Source organism: Myodes glareolus, chromosome 6, assembly GCF_982192425.1.
Source record: "Myodes glareolus chromosome 6, mMyoGla1.1, whole genome shotgun sequence".
In the NCBI taxonomy this organism is placed as follows: Eukaryota; Metazoa; Chordata; class Mammalia; order Rodentia; family Cricetidae; genus Myodes; species Myodes glareolus.
Window position 1 is genome coordinate 75,364,689 of NC_142031.1, and position 14,485 is coordinate 75,379,173.

General features: G+C 40.0%; 1 protein-coding gene across 2 annotated transcripts in view; it reads left to right on the forward strand.

Moving 5' to 3' along the window:
* The window catches only part of Ndnf (neuron derived neurotrophic factor), a 42,505-nt gene that overhangs the window by 7,945 nt on the left and 20,075 nt on the right, over positions 1 to 14,485 (forward strand). Inside the window, exon 1 of one of the 2 annotated variants that reach the window (XM_085690889.2) lies at positions 7,959 to 8,126. The exons of the other annotated variant lie outside the window; for it this stretch is intronic. The gene's annotated coding sequence lies outside the window, so the exon portion shown is untranslated. Of the gene's footprint in view, positions 1 to 7,958; positions 8,127 to 14,485 lie in introns of those variants that run through there. 2 annotated transcript variants of the gene reach the window in all.

The window sequence follows — 14,485 nt, forward strand, 5'->3', positions numbered from 1 at the left end:
ACTCTAACATGTAGACAGAAAACTACAAAATGATAGTGTTGAAATAAGATGAAAATGCCTCCAAATAAACCTGTCATTATTGTGAAGAATGATTGTGCCTATCTGCTTAAGCATTTATAAATAAATAGCTATCATGCCAGTAAAATTTGAAAACTCCAATATTCTGGAAGTTAAAATCATTTTCTACTTTTTCATGCATCCTGTGCTGCATTTTGAAAGTTTCCTTGAAAATTTGGTTTTCTACGAAGTTGTTAGTTATTAACTAGTATTAAAGTTGTTTCTGTGGTTTGAATTTCAAGCATAGATGCAAATGTTGTATCCATTAACATTATGTTGTTCTAGATAAGCCTCGGCTATTTGCAAAGTGTTTCCACATCCCTTGATTTCCATAATATCTTGCTGCTATTGAAAAATCTAAGGCATTAGCTCAATGAAGACACCTAAATTCAAAAGAACTTTTTAACTATAGGACTAATTCCTTGGTTGAAAATCAAATTGGTTTTTAAAAATTCTTTAAATTTGAGTTGAAATTAATGAAAACTTAATTTGTATATATAAAATTTGCTTTTTTTTCTTTATATTTTATTGACTAAGAATATTACTTACTTATGAAGCCTGAGGTCCTGGGTTCTAATCCTTGAGTCCCACATGGTGATAGGAGAGAATCACCTCCAGCAGATGTTCTCTGACCTTCACATGTGCTAGAGGCATGTGTGCAGCCCCACACACAAATAAATAAAAGTAAAATGATTTAGTCTGCAAGATCATACCTGTGTGCTGTCTACTAAATGTTTGGGGTTAGCTTAAGGAGTTATTTAAGTACTTTTGAGGGAAAATTTTTAAAGTTTTTACATTTAAGTTATTCTTTAGTTCGAAAGTAAAAAATAGCCCCTCTGGTTCCAAAAGACACAGGAGGTATGCAGGATAAATAGATAATACTGGTCCACAGGTTTCTTTTCTAGAAAGAAATCTGTTTTTTTGATGAGAAATCACTGAAAGTAAAATGGGGCACCCACTTCCAACCATGTGCATGCTGACACAATCCCCAGCAGCCCCTCCAGTCAGTCTTCACACATGACGTTCCATCATAGAAGGCAAAGCAGGCATCGGTTGCTGTTAATTCACTCGTGACTGTGAAATTGCTCCTTGCAGGCTTGTCTCCAACTTTTCTCTTCTCTTTGGTTTGATTGACCAGCTTTGGAAGTCTCTGGGTCTTGAGTGCTACAATATATGTTATTTTTTGAGTCAGTTCTCTACTGTTGTTTTTTATGTAAGTGTGTACATACGCAAGTACATCCACATGTATGTATTTATTGATAATTGACAAAGAGACTCAAATACCTTAGAGTTTTCAGAGGGAATAGACATAAAATGTTTTTCTTTTAGTAAGAAGAAACTATTAAGAAAAGTTGGGGTCAGAAAAATTAGTTGGATATTTACTTGAGATGTTTAACCTATAATACTGAAATATTTAAATTATATGTAGTGACTATCACTGGAAAACAAAAATCCAAACTCTTCCAAGTTAATTGCATTTAATGCTTCAGCAGTCATTTTACTCTATTAACTGTGATGTTCTTTAGTGGTAAGGACTAAGGTAGTTTGAGTTTTATGATGGAAAAAATTATTTCTAAAAAACATGGATGAAATTGTACATTTCAGCAGAACACTGAGACTGTTGTAGACATACACAAAAATTCCAGATATTCTAAAAGCTTAAAACCCATAAAATCAAAATTAAACAAAGACTCAGACTGTGTAAGTGTGTTGTAAATTTGGAGTGGCAGGCTGCGTCCCGCCGCCCGGCTAGCTTACACAGAAAGAAGACCCTCCTACACCATAAGTGTGTCCTTACACCCATACCATATGATGGCACCAAACCTGCTCTGTAATTTTTTTTAAACAGTCTTCATGTCAAGTTTGCCTAGACTTTCAAAGCAACAGTAACCACTATTAGTTTCTTTGCACTCTTCCCCTTTGATAGCTCCCATCTTGTGTAGTGACTGTTGAATGTTCACACTGGTCTTATTAGCCCATCTTATAGTATTTTCATTGAAAAGGCAGTAAAGAGGAAAGCACACATCTAACAGTATATGTTACTGCTTTGGGAGAAGAAGGTAACATTAATTTTGAGTCTGAATTCCCATATTGAGCCCTTATTTGTGGTTTGTCATCTCTATATTCATACACTTTGCTTATATTGTTTCATCACCATTTGTTTTAAACTCATCATTAATTGTGACTGTTGGGTCTGTTTGCATCATCAGCTTTTTGATAGTGTCCTTTTCATTAATTATCTCTTAATCCAAGAATAACAATGCAGAACATCCCAGAAACCGATCCTGATCCTCAGTGATATAATCTCAGCATGTGAATCTTAAATCCTATCCCAGAGCTAGCTCGTGAGAAGTCTGAGCCACTAATGTCTGACCCAGTTATAAGTCAGTGGTGTGCAGTGAGTGTTGTGGACCCCAGCAGAGATCACGGAGGATAGAAGCTACAGAAATAAAACTAACAGTTTGCTGCTTTGTGATTATTTTCAAAACCTCCGGGTCTTTCCTTTTCCACAGTGTTCTACTAGCTCCTCTGTCTTGAAAGGAAATAAGCAGGCAGAGAAGCGTAAGTGGGGTAGAGAATGGAACTATGGTGGGGGTAGCAAGGGGTAACTAAGACTAAACTTGAAAAGGCCATGTGGAAATCTACTACTGTAGAAGTTTTCTAAAAAGCATACATAAAAAGAGTTGTAATGGACGGCCCAATTTGAGAGGATAATGCCTTTCCCTGATGTTATCTGATATCATATACAAATACTAGTACCAGATATGGCCTCCAAAAGCAATACAGGTTATTATGTTGCTCGTAGTTACTTTCCAGTACTTGATAATAAGACCCTATTTTAAAGAATCTATTTATGATAATAGTTTGAGTTGTTGAAGCACTTGAGTTATAGGACATAGAGAAATGTAGCTGTCATTGACCAGGGAGCTTTATATCGACTGGCTACCTCTTTATAGTGCTGGAAGGGACTACTAGGGGAGAAAAAGTTATCAATAATGCTACTTAACTGTGACCTATGCAGGGCTACACTAGTGAGTGGCCTGGAAAGGTATACCTACGGATGCAATAGTGTCACAAATGTTACTGTAGTACCCAACTACTTTCCAATTGGGTTTAAGGTGTGCTGCAGAAAATGGAGCCCGTGAGTGTTCTCTTAAGTAGGCCAAGAACCTGTGCCTAAATAGGTCATAGACCCTATAAAAAACCTTACTATTATTATTTAGCAAAATAGACATAGAATTAAACTATATCTTAAATATTTATCTTTATATCCACAAATCAGTGCAGCTCTCAACCTTCGTTGCAGATGCATTTTTTTTAAGTATATGGCAATTGATACAGAGACTTACATCGGTCAACATGCAGAGAATAAGAGAGTATAAATTGCTTATCCCTAGATGGAGCATGTACATCACTTGCTCTACCGACAAGGATTAGGGAACTTCACAGACGAGAGGGCAGAAAATTATAAGAACCAGGAAGAATAGAGGGCCACTGGGAAACTGCCTTCGGGTCATGACAGGAATACTTCATGATGTGACCTCGCATCAGCTGTGACTGAAAATCCAAGACCTCCGTAAGATCAAGCCAGCCAAAATCCCAGCATCAGTGGGGGAAGGATCATGCAGTCCCATCCCAACCTAAAGAGCCACTGGCAATTGGTAGGTGCTACGGGAGGGAAAAATCAGTTTATTTCAGATGTGGCCTCCTGATGGGCAAGCCATATTTGAGCATGCGGCCCTACACCCGTGCACATGCCGGTAACAAGAGTGGACTCACTGGACTTAAAGAGTTTATGAAGTGGGGAGGAAAGAATTGGGGAAGAGAATGGGAAGACCTGGAAGGGACAGAGTGTGGGGTGGGAAGGGGTTGAATTTGATTTTTAAAAAAATAATAATTTCACCCATGAAAGTTTCAATGATTTTTCTTTTCAAATTCAATTGAAAACAATATCTTCCAAGCACACAAAAACTGTTTAATCCAAGTTCCTAGTACATAGACAATTTACTCTTTCCTTTGGAAAAATGAGGAAATGTATCACTTTCATTCTGTGGGATAAGTCAGAGCATGGACTGTAAACTTTAAAACACAGAGGTAGGTGAAGCTACCGTGAAGATCTCTCTGGTGGAAACTCGGCCTTCTTGACCTTCTTTTATGCAAAATTATGCCATGTTAATGAGGATAAGAAGCATGTCTGTGGACACACACACATACACACATGCATGCATGAGCGCGATCAGTATCTTTCTTGGTCCGTCTCTTCTGCTTCCATATAGGGTTTAATTAAATAGTACCTACTCATTTGCCTGACAGGTAAATCAGTAGAGATAGATCAGTTAGATGCCAAAACTCCTTCTCATATCTGTGTTTTTTTAAAAGTATGCTGAAATATGTCTTTATTATTTAATACAGTTTTGACAGCGGAGACTGTAGCTCAGAGGTAGAGTGCTTGCCTAGTATTCAGAAGGCCCCGGGTTTCTTCCCCAGTCTCCATTGTGTAAAAAAGAATCACATCCATTTGTGCAGCTAGTTTGAGCAGCTACCTTACATGATTTGTTTGTAAATGGAGAACAGTTTTGGTTTAAAAAGCATTCATATTTAATTTGAGGAACCGTGATCTCTACACTAGATGAGGAAATGAAGACTGGGGTTCAGGGATGTGCTCTAGTTGAAGAACTGACAAAGGGTTAGCCACCTGTCGGGAACCTAGGATCTTCTACCTCCTCATAGTTAGTTATTTTTTCCTTTTTTCACTCTGCTATGACAGTCTTTGAGCTCTCCAAACTTGAATAAGTAAATGATTGTAGAAATTTCATGGTAGAGAAAGATGGAAAAGAACAGCCTTGTACTTAAGTCAAGTCCTGGCAAAAAAAAAAATCTAGGTTTGAATTGATGAGACAGTAAGATGTGGAAGGCTTTCACCTGAGACATGGAGACATGAGCTAGACGAGAGAGCTAAATAGAGAAAGTGAAAGAAAGCTGCCTTCCCACCATGTTCTCAGAATGACTAGGAGGTCAGAACTTGCATCCTTGGAGGATATTATCTCATCTTTCCAAAATGTGTCTTTGTTCGGGGAAAGGGGCTGGAGTTTTTAAAAGAAAAATACATTTAACAACTGTTACTTTTAAATTCTTTTTTACAGCAACAAGACATTTCTATATCACATCCTCTTCTTTTTTCTAGAAGTAAGGATAATTTAGTTTCACCATTTTTAACTATTTAATGTCCCTCATTCATTTACCCATTCATCTATAGCTTTCATGACCTTTAGTTTAGTTATTTAAGAATAAGATGATAGATATTAGTTTTAGAAGAGTTGCAAAATAAAAAATGTATGAAAATCAAAAGATTCAGGGAGCCAAAGCCAGTTGCACTACAACCCGAATATTTTAGTGCAGCCTAGAAGCTACCAGCATCCGTATGCTACTGGGCCAGTCTCAGGACAAACCCCAGGCCTGCTCAACCAGGCTGCACAAAACTGAGTGATTTTTGTGTTAGTTTGGAATTATAACACTTCTATCCTAATATCAGAGTGTATTCCAATGCATTTCAAAGGAAAAGAATATCCCTTCACTAAGTAGATAGAATGAGCTCTATTCTGAAAGAATTATTTCTGTGTTCTTCAGGCGAGAAGACATATATTTCTAGCACACATCGGGTCATCTGCCTCATACTCACTTGCCCACAGCAGTCTTACCCTTGAGATACACTCAAAATATTCAGGATATACTTCCGGCTACTTCAGTTCCACACAGTAAACTGTTATACATTTGGCAATTACAAAACTGCCAAAAGCATATATTCTTTTTTTTCTCTTCAGATCATGTTATTACCTGGAAAAATAATTCTATTCTTTAGTAATGAGCCAATTTCAATATTTTGGGCTCTGTGATTAACATTATCAACTGTTGAACACTTAGGGAACTCATGTGGACAAACAGGATTTAAGTTGGTTGTCTGTGAAAATGTACAACTGGATTTCCCTGATTTGGTCAGTGCTTTAATTTTACATAAGGAACAGAAGCTTGCCTCTAGAGAAATGGTTAAGGGCGTTGCAGCACAGAAGTGGCCTCTGCTGGGGCCTGTGCTCGGATTGCAAAGCACACTGGGAGAAAGTTGAAGAAATGAGTTTTTCAGAGTGATTTGGAGTTGGAGGACTAGACTCACATGCAGCAGGAATTTTCTAACTTCGGGTTAATGGAAAGCCATCTGACATTCCCATTTTTTCCAAAATTATATTGAAACAGATTTTTTTAAATAAAGGCAACAATATGGATATTATACAAAGTATAAAAGCAGGCCAGAAAGATGCAATATGTAAATAACGTTTGGTATTTGGATAGGAGAGATGGCATGTATAACAGGCGGGCTGGCAGGATTTGATGGCTAACAGACCACGCAGTTATCCATTTTCCTCATTGACAGCTTCAAGGACTGATCTGCTGTTGTGGGTGAAGCACCCTCTGACCTTCACACAGCATCTCAGACATCCAGCTGCCTTATCAGAATCTATGCATCTGTGATCAAACATGGACTCTGAGCCTCAGAGCAGGGTCATGCTCTACCCACAGTCCTAATGGCACACGGATGTTCTGCCAAAAGGAAATTCAAATCTGACTGTGCAGCGAAGAGAGGCTATGCCATTTTCCTCTGCTGGGCAATCTGAATGAACATGGGTCAGTTCAGAATGAACTGAGAGGCTATAGCGAGCTGCTATCCCTACATTCCTCTCATGTTCCAGGGACTTGAAGGATTTTTCTGACAGAATACAGTCTAGATTACTTTGGTCTTTGATATTAGCATTTCCGAAGCAGATAATATAATTCAGCAAATATTTATTCTGTGACCATTTTGTGCAAGCAAGCTAAAAATAGCTACCTAAGGATGTAAAGAGAGATAAAAAGAAATTTCTGCTCATAAACTTGTGTCCTGTAAGTCTCATAAAGGGCATTTCTATAGGGGCAGGAATACATATAAAAATACCATTCTAAGGAGCTGGGGAGGAACATAAGAAACAATCTGGTTTCAGCAAAGGACTGTGACTGTTCTGAAGCACCTCCCCCTCACAACAGGCAGCTAATAAACACAAGCTGGGTTACTGACATCTACAGAAGGGGGTTCAGATAGTAAACCATGTAAGGAAATCGTACCTTGCCACCATCCTGAGAAGCTCCCCAGAGTCTATAGAGCACTATTTTGTGCCTGACTCCACAAAGTTGAAGGTATCCTTGTACTGTTGCAGTAATCTGACATTTTAAACAACTCCTTTAAGCAGAATGGCCTTCCTGGTACCTCTTTCTTTTTTTATTATTATTAAATTATAAAAGTTTCCATTTCAGTCCCTCCTCCCAACACCCTCCCACTCCCCCCACTCCCTCTCCTCCTCCCTCTCCATCCCCTAGAGCAGTCAGGGTTTCCTGCCCTGTGGGAAGTTCAAGTTCCTCCCCCCTCCCTCCAGGTCCAGGGAAGGTGAGAGTCCAAACAGACTGGATCGCCAAAATCCAGTACCTCTTGATGTTCCCTCATTGTAGTCTCCACTGTTTCCTTTTGGTCCCTGCATGAGCTGAGAGGGTCCTCTGCCTCATTGCTTTACTCTGGCTTTACAGTCTTATTCCTCACCTGACATGAGCCAGGACCAGTTTTCCTAGCCCTGTGACCTCCTGTAACAGTCATGAAACTATTTCCTCCAAGATTGAAACATTCTATAATGCAGGAAATCTCCTTAAGCAGGAAGGTAAATAACTCAAAATAACCTCAGGAAGTCCCCGAAACTGACCAGATTCACTAGGAACCCAGCCAGAGAAAGCAATGAAAGCTGAGACACCCTTTCAGCAGAAGGAAGCTGAGCTGCAGAGATTCTTAAGAGACTCTGAGGGCAGAGCAGCTGCCAGGAAGAAAAAACCAGCTGTGCTGCCTGGAATAGGCTGAAACCAACTGAGGCACCAGGAAAGGATACTCTAATTTGTTGAGCTCTCTGCAGACCGTACGCTAGGATCCCAGTTCTGCTGGCTGTCATCCATGCTGGGGTGGACGTTGAGGATGTCATTTTGTACTCACCCATACTCCTGTAAGTAACCCCAATAAAACGCATTGCTTCACCAAGTGGGACTTTGGTGGTACCTGTACTTAGGTCTGTCATGGCTCCCTCTCTGCGGTAAGTAGATGTAAGTGTGTGTTGTTTCCCCAGGATAAACTTTGTCACACAATACCAACAGCAAATCTCTCTTGACTGGTAATTGCAGTTAACACACAGATGGTGTGAGTCGTGAGAGACCACCCGCTGTTCTGCCCCTCTGTCTTTCTCAGTGTCTGCTCCCTTCAAAGTCCCTTCCAATTCCAATATCCCTAGCTCTGTATTCTAGCCTTTAGTAAGCCCCCTGCCGAGTTATTCTTCCTCACAGCTGCAGTCTCTGATCTCAGAGTCTAAAAGGCCCTCCTTCCCTGTCTTCTTCAGCCTATTTTCTGTATGGGGCCTATTCCTCTCTGGAATGGGCATATTAAGCCGACGTCATTCTTTACTTGTTCTTCGTCTCTCTGACTACAGTGTGAGCTTGGCAGGTGCAAGCACTTCGCAAATCTTGGTCGTTGCTGAATCAGGGTCTCTCAACCAGATGTTAGCACAGCCTCTGTACCCAAGCAGTGCTTGGCCACTCGCCCATTGCATTCTGTGGTTCCACCACGCTCACCATTCTAACGCAGCTTCTTCTTGTTGGTGGGCCTTGGTTTTAATTACATTATGAGGGGCTGCATTATAAAAGCTTTCTTTGATCAAGGCATTCTGGAAGACGCAGCCCATGTGTTTAGCAGACACAGCTGGAGAATCACCAAAACAATTCTCTGAACCAGGTTTGTCATACAAACAGGAGTGTCTTTGAACTTGAATCATTAAATACCTTGTTTTGTGGGCTAGTGTGAGGATTAGCATGCTTATGGTCTTTTGGAAAAGTAACACACTTTACCTGCGTTTCAGAGAAAGTGGTGAAAATATAAGGTTGTTGCTTATGGATGAGAAGAGAGAAGAGTCTACGAGTCTTTGTACAGTCCTCTTTCCAGCTCTAGTTTTCTCCATTATTCTGAGTTTTATGGTGACTAGCCCATGAGGCTACACTATCCACTAGAGCTTGGTAGGCACTTGACTCTACTACAAAGCATACATAGGGACCTCTCTTTTCCCATCTTGGACTGTTCATCTCCTCAGTGTGTTACCATTCCATGACTCAGCCAGTTGCTCCTTGACTGTCTCTGGTTCTGATGGTATTTGATCCCTTCCACTCTTTAATAGGCAGCCATCTGCTTCCTCAGTGAAAATCTAGGCCTAGAAAACCCCATGGACACCTGTTTCATCACACAGCCTGTATTTTATGATTCCTCATGTTGGGACTCCTTACCTAAAAATGCTGACAAGTCCAAGTTGCGTGGCATTTGGCAGATGTTAATTTGTCAAAGGACTTTGACATTTTTTTTCTAGCTATCTGTTAGGAAGAGATCTGGTCTGTTATATTTTTCAAGGACATTTTTTCGTAACGTCTGTGTCTGTTTTTCTTTTTTGTCTCCTGATCACTAGTAATAACTGAACTAAAACACAGCTTCAGGCTTGTTAGTCTCTGGGTACTTTAGATAAATTTGTGCACGTGAAACATTTTGTGTCTTACTTGAAATTTGTTTCACTAGAAGCAATTGTGTGTGTGTGTGTGTGTGTGTGTGTGTGTGTGTGTGTGTACACTAATTGCTTTCCCAGTATGTTTCATGAGCCTTCCCTATTTCTGGAAGATCCTCTTTTGCATTCTGACAATTGAAATCAAGACTTTCATTTTTTAGGTCACACATCTCACCACTGCACACCTTAGCTTTTCCTCCACTGCATAGAATTCTCATCACATAAAGAGAATGGTTTCCTCTTTTGTTCAATGCTCAGATACTTTATTTAACTTAAGAATTACTTGGGCTGGAGAGATATATCCATGGGTCAAAACTGACCACCTAAGTTGATCCCTGAAAGGATAATAGAAGGCAGAACTGACTCCTGCAAATTTTCCTCTCACCCCACGACATACACACTGTAGCATGACAAAATAAAAAGAAAGAAATAGATGTTAAAAAAAAAAAACAAGAAAAGAGTTCATTTCAAAAGCAGCGTCTAAGATAGGTACTTATGCATAGATTATGTCAGTCTGCCTAATTTATTTCTCTTTATTTGATGCTTCACCCTGATCCTGTCTTCATCTCCTCTGTATTCTCTGTGATCTCTTCTGTAGAAATGTATCCCAAACCTCCATGCTCTTCTCCATCCTCTTTCCAAATCATGTTCATTCTGCCCCCACCAGCTGCTGTGGCCTCCTCTGTGGCTTTAAGGGATTATTTTGGGTTTATTTATTTATTTTTGCTTCTGTGATCATGCTTTTCCTAAAATTGATTCCCTACATAGTGCATAGTTACTGCCTAGATGGACAGATGGATTGACAGACAGGCAGACCGACAGATGATAAATAGATTGAATGGATGAATAGATATAGGGAGGGAAAGAGGGAGGGACTAAAAAACAGATGGATGGGCAGACAAACAGATAGGTAGATAGCATGGATTAGCCAGAGATCCCACCCTACTTAGAGAGCTTTCCATCACATTCAGAAAAGAATCCAGAGCCTTGACTATGGGTGTAAAAACCTGTACTTTGTCTCCGATCTCTCCCTTTTCTCTGATCTCCTGATGGCCTTTTCTTTTGTCAATACTCCAAACAGGTGCTACCTCAGGACCTTTGCACTAGACTTTTCTCTGACCAGGACGCTCTTTCCCCTGACCTTGGCTTCTCTGGCTTTCTCCTTCTGTTTAAATCTCAACGTAAGTGTCATTTTCTCCATGCGACACTCATATCGAAGTTGCTGGCACCATATGCTTTTTCACTCAGCCTATTCTAGTATTTTGCATGGCAGCGAATAGTAGCCAGGTTCTCTTTCTTGTTTATATTGTGTGCTAGCTATCGTTCTGCCTACAGTATGCACTATGTAGTATGTTCCCAAATGAATACCTGATACATGCTCATTACAAAGACTTTGAATTTTAAAACAATGACTGAAAATATTAGTGTAATTTGTCCTAGTAAGTACCTTTGTAGAATATTTTGTTATTGTTGAGTCCCTCCATCATGCAGCTCAGTTTGGAGTACTAAGTTAGCAATTGCCAATTCAATTATTGGCAGCTAGGCTAATTTTTATTAGTGTTTTAACCATATTTACTTTGTGATAAGCTGACATTTCAGCTAAAGTAACTATAAGGTCAAATTTGAGGGTGTGTACGAAACAGTGTTTGGCAACTGAGACAGTTGCTGTCTCGCCCCCACCCCACCCCACCCTGCTCTGCTGACATGCTGGGGCTAACCGCCTCTTCTCTATCTCCACAGAGAATGAGATGTGTAGGGAATGGATTGCTTTGGGAACACTACACAGGAATTCTCTTTCATTTTGTTGCAAATCAACAGAAAAGAAAATAGCTTAGCTGTCCAACAAAAGCAGCCAAGCATTTTTTTCACCTCCCACATACTCTCTTCGATCTAGGGATCATTAGCTCCAAGATGGAGGAGGGCAGGGGGAGTTCTCCCAGCTATCTCAGTTCAGATCCAGAGGACATTTTGATAGAGAAAAGGCATTCACTGTTCTGTTCCAGCTTTACTCTTTATTATCCTGTATATTGCATTTTGATTTTGTCATATCTTATAATCACCCATCCATTGCATTTTAAACCTTCTTTCCTTTGGTAAACTAAGTCTGGTTTTCCAGATCAAAGGCTATAACTATTTATAGTGCATTTATTTCGGCCATTTCTGTTGATCATTGTGCTTTTCTTGGCCTTAGTAATAGTGAGAAGACAGGGTTACTTACTTTAAAATGTGTTCATTCATGTAGTTCAGATTCTGTGCACTTGGCCACTTAAAATTAGAATGCCCTTGACTTTGGCCTTGTCATGAACTGTGCAGCAGGGGGATCAGAGCAGACAGATGACAGAATGGAAACTTTATTGGAATCTCTTGCAGGTTTTAATTTTACATTGCTTTTTTATATTAATTCAATTTCCCCTCTGAATGAAAGTTGGCAGTCATTGGGGGAAGTGCTCAAGAAGGTTGGAATCACTGGTGTAATGAGCTGTAAAGCCTTTCATAATTATGGCTCCATGGAGTGGCAGTGGATTCTGTGAACAGGGCTGTAGCCACAGAGGGTGTGTCTTTGTAAGGGAGTACCAGTCTCACCTGCTGAGACCACACCACAGGACACATCAGGAGCCTCCTGTGGTCGTCCTTTCTCTTTACACACAAAAAATACCAATCTACAGTGCACATTTTTCTTCTTGAGTCTTATATCAAAGCAGGGATCTTTTTGAACTTTTACAAACAACCAACTAACTTCTGTCAACATTCTTCTTGTTTGAAAAGACAACAAAATTGAACCACTTTTAGGAATTTAGCTCTTATTATTGCTTTCCTGGCTTGAAGGGACTCTTGTATCTAAGGAGCAAGTTTTGGCATTCTAGGGTACTGTGCTGGCTGCCAGCAGGTTAGTGAGGACACAAAGGCACTTCCTTAGACCAACATCACTTTTGCCTTTATAGCTAAGTCAAACATTTAAATATATTTATCACATGCACTTAGAAGATGCAAATAAAATCAGACACCTTCAAGTTTAATGATAGTAGTTAAAAAGACGAAATATTTGCATGGAAAGACAATAACAGAGGTCTTTTGGCATACCATTCCTTGGAATTATCCTCACTCCATTATAATCATGCAGTTTCTACTCTGTAATTATACATTAAATTTCATTTATTCCAGATGCATCTTCTTCAAGTCATTCAGAATACTCATCCTTTTATAGGGTTTGGGGGGTCGCTTTAAATTTATTTTAAGTAATATAAAGTGAATCTTGATGTGGGTATTTTAAAATTGTATCCTTCTTGTAGCATATTGATACCTATGAATTCGAGCTTACGTTTTATACTATGGAATGGCTATCATCACCTGATTCCATAAATATGTTCATATGTTTCCACAAAGACATTGTGGACTTTGAGTACTGCTGAAGGGAGGTTGGATGAGTTTGTTTCGATTCTAGTAACACCACTGAAGAGAGCTATGGTGACAGTTCTGAGGAGTCTGCATGGCTGAGGAAGGTCGGTATCTTCAATTGATATAATGCTGCCCTTTAGTCAGAAACTCAGGGTCAGATATATCACAAGTCAGATGGCTTTTATTACCAGACTTACAAGTTACCCACAGTGAGAAGATCACTAGCAGTAGAACTGCTGCTTGGTTGTTAGTCAGTTTGACACAAGCTGGAGTCATCTTGGAAGAGAGGAGCTTAATTGAGAAAATGCCTGCCTTTGATCAGCCTGTAGGCAAGCCTGTGGAGCATTTTCTTGATTAATGATTGATACGGTAGGGCCCAACCCACTGTGGACAGTGCCTCCCCAGGGTAGGATGTCCCAGGTTATATAAGAAAGCAGGCTGAGCAAGCCAAGAGAGGCTAGCCAATATGGAGCATTCCTCTTTGGCTCTACTTCTGTTCCTGCTTCCTAGGACCTGCTGGTGCGGGAGAATTGTCTGTAATCTGTCAATCATATTTTAAATAAATGCTGATTGGCCAGGCATGAAGTATAGGTGGGAAAACCAGACAGGAAGTAGAGGTGATGCAATGAGAACAGGAGAATTCTGGGAAGTAGGAAGCTCCCTCCGCCATTACTGCCCAGTTCACCGAAGAAGCAACCTATGAGCTGACAGCTGAAAAAAGTACCAAGCCATATGGCTAACACAGACAAGAATTTTAGGTTACTGTAAGATGTAAGAATTAGTTAAGAAGAAGCCAGAGCTAATGGGCCAATCAGTTTATAATCTTATGGAGACCTGTGTGTGACTTTCATTGAGGCTTGCCGAATGTGGGGTACTGGGTGGGACAGATACCCCAACAAGCTGGCCTTCATGTTACAGACCTGTCTTGAATTCCTTTCCTGAGTTCCCTTCATGATGGAGCATAACTTAGAATTATCAGCCAAATAAAACCTTTCTCCCACAAGTTGCTTCTGATTGTGGTGCTAACTGCAACACCAGAAAGAAAACTAAGACAGCAGTCTATAAAGACTAAAGGTAACATTTCTAGTGGTTTGAAATTTCTGCTCCAGATTTTCAGTTAGAATTTGTGATTTAAATCTCTTGCATATTTTATAGCAAAAACTCACTCAGGTTTTTTGCCTTGCTATCACTGTTTATACAGTTTAAATACTAACTAGTGTTTGCCAAGCAAGTCAATGGTTTACTCAGGACTGGTGGGTAGATGAGTGACAGGCACATTGCATGGGCTGACTATGCAGGGATGCTCTAGCTATCCTACTGTAGGCTTCACTCTTTGGGGCTGAGGTCAGTTGAGGGTTTGTGTGTGCACATGA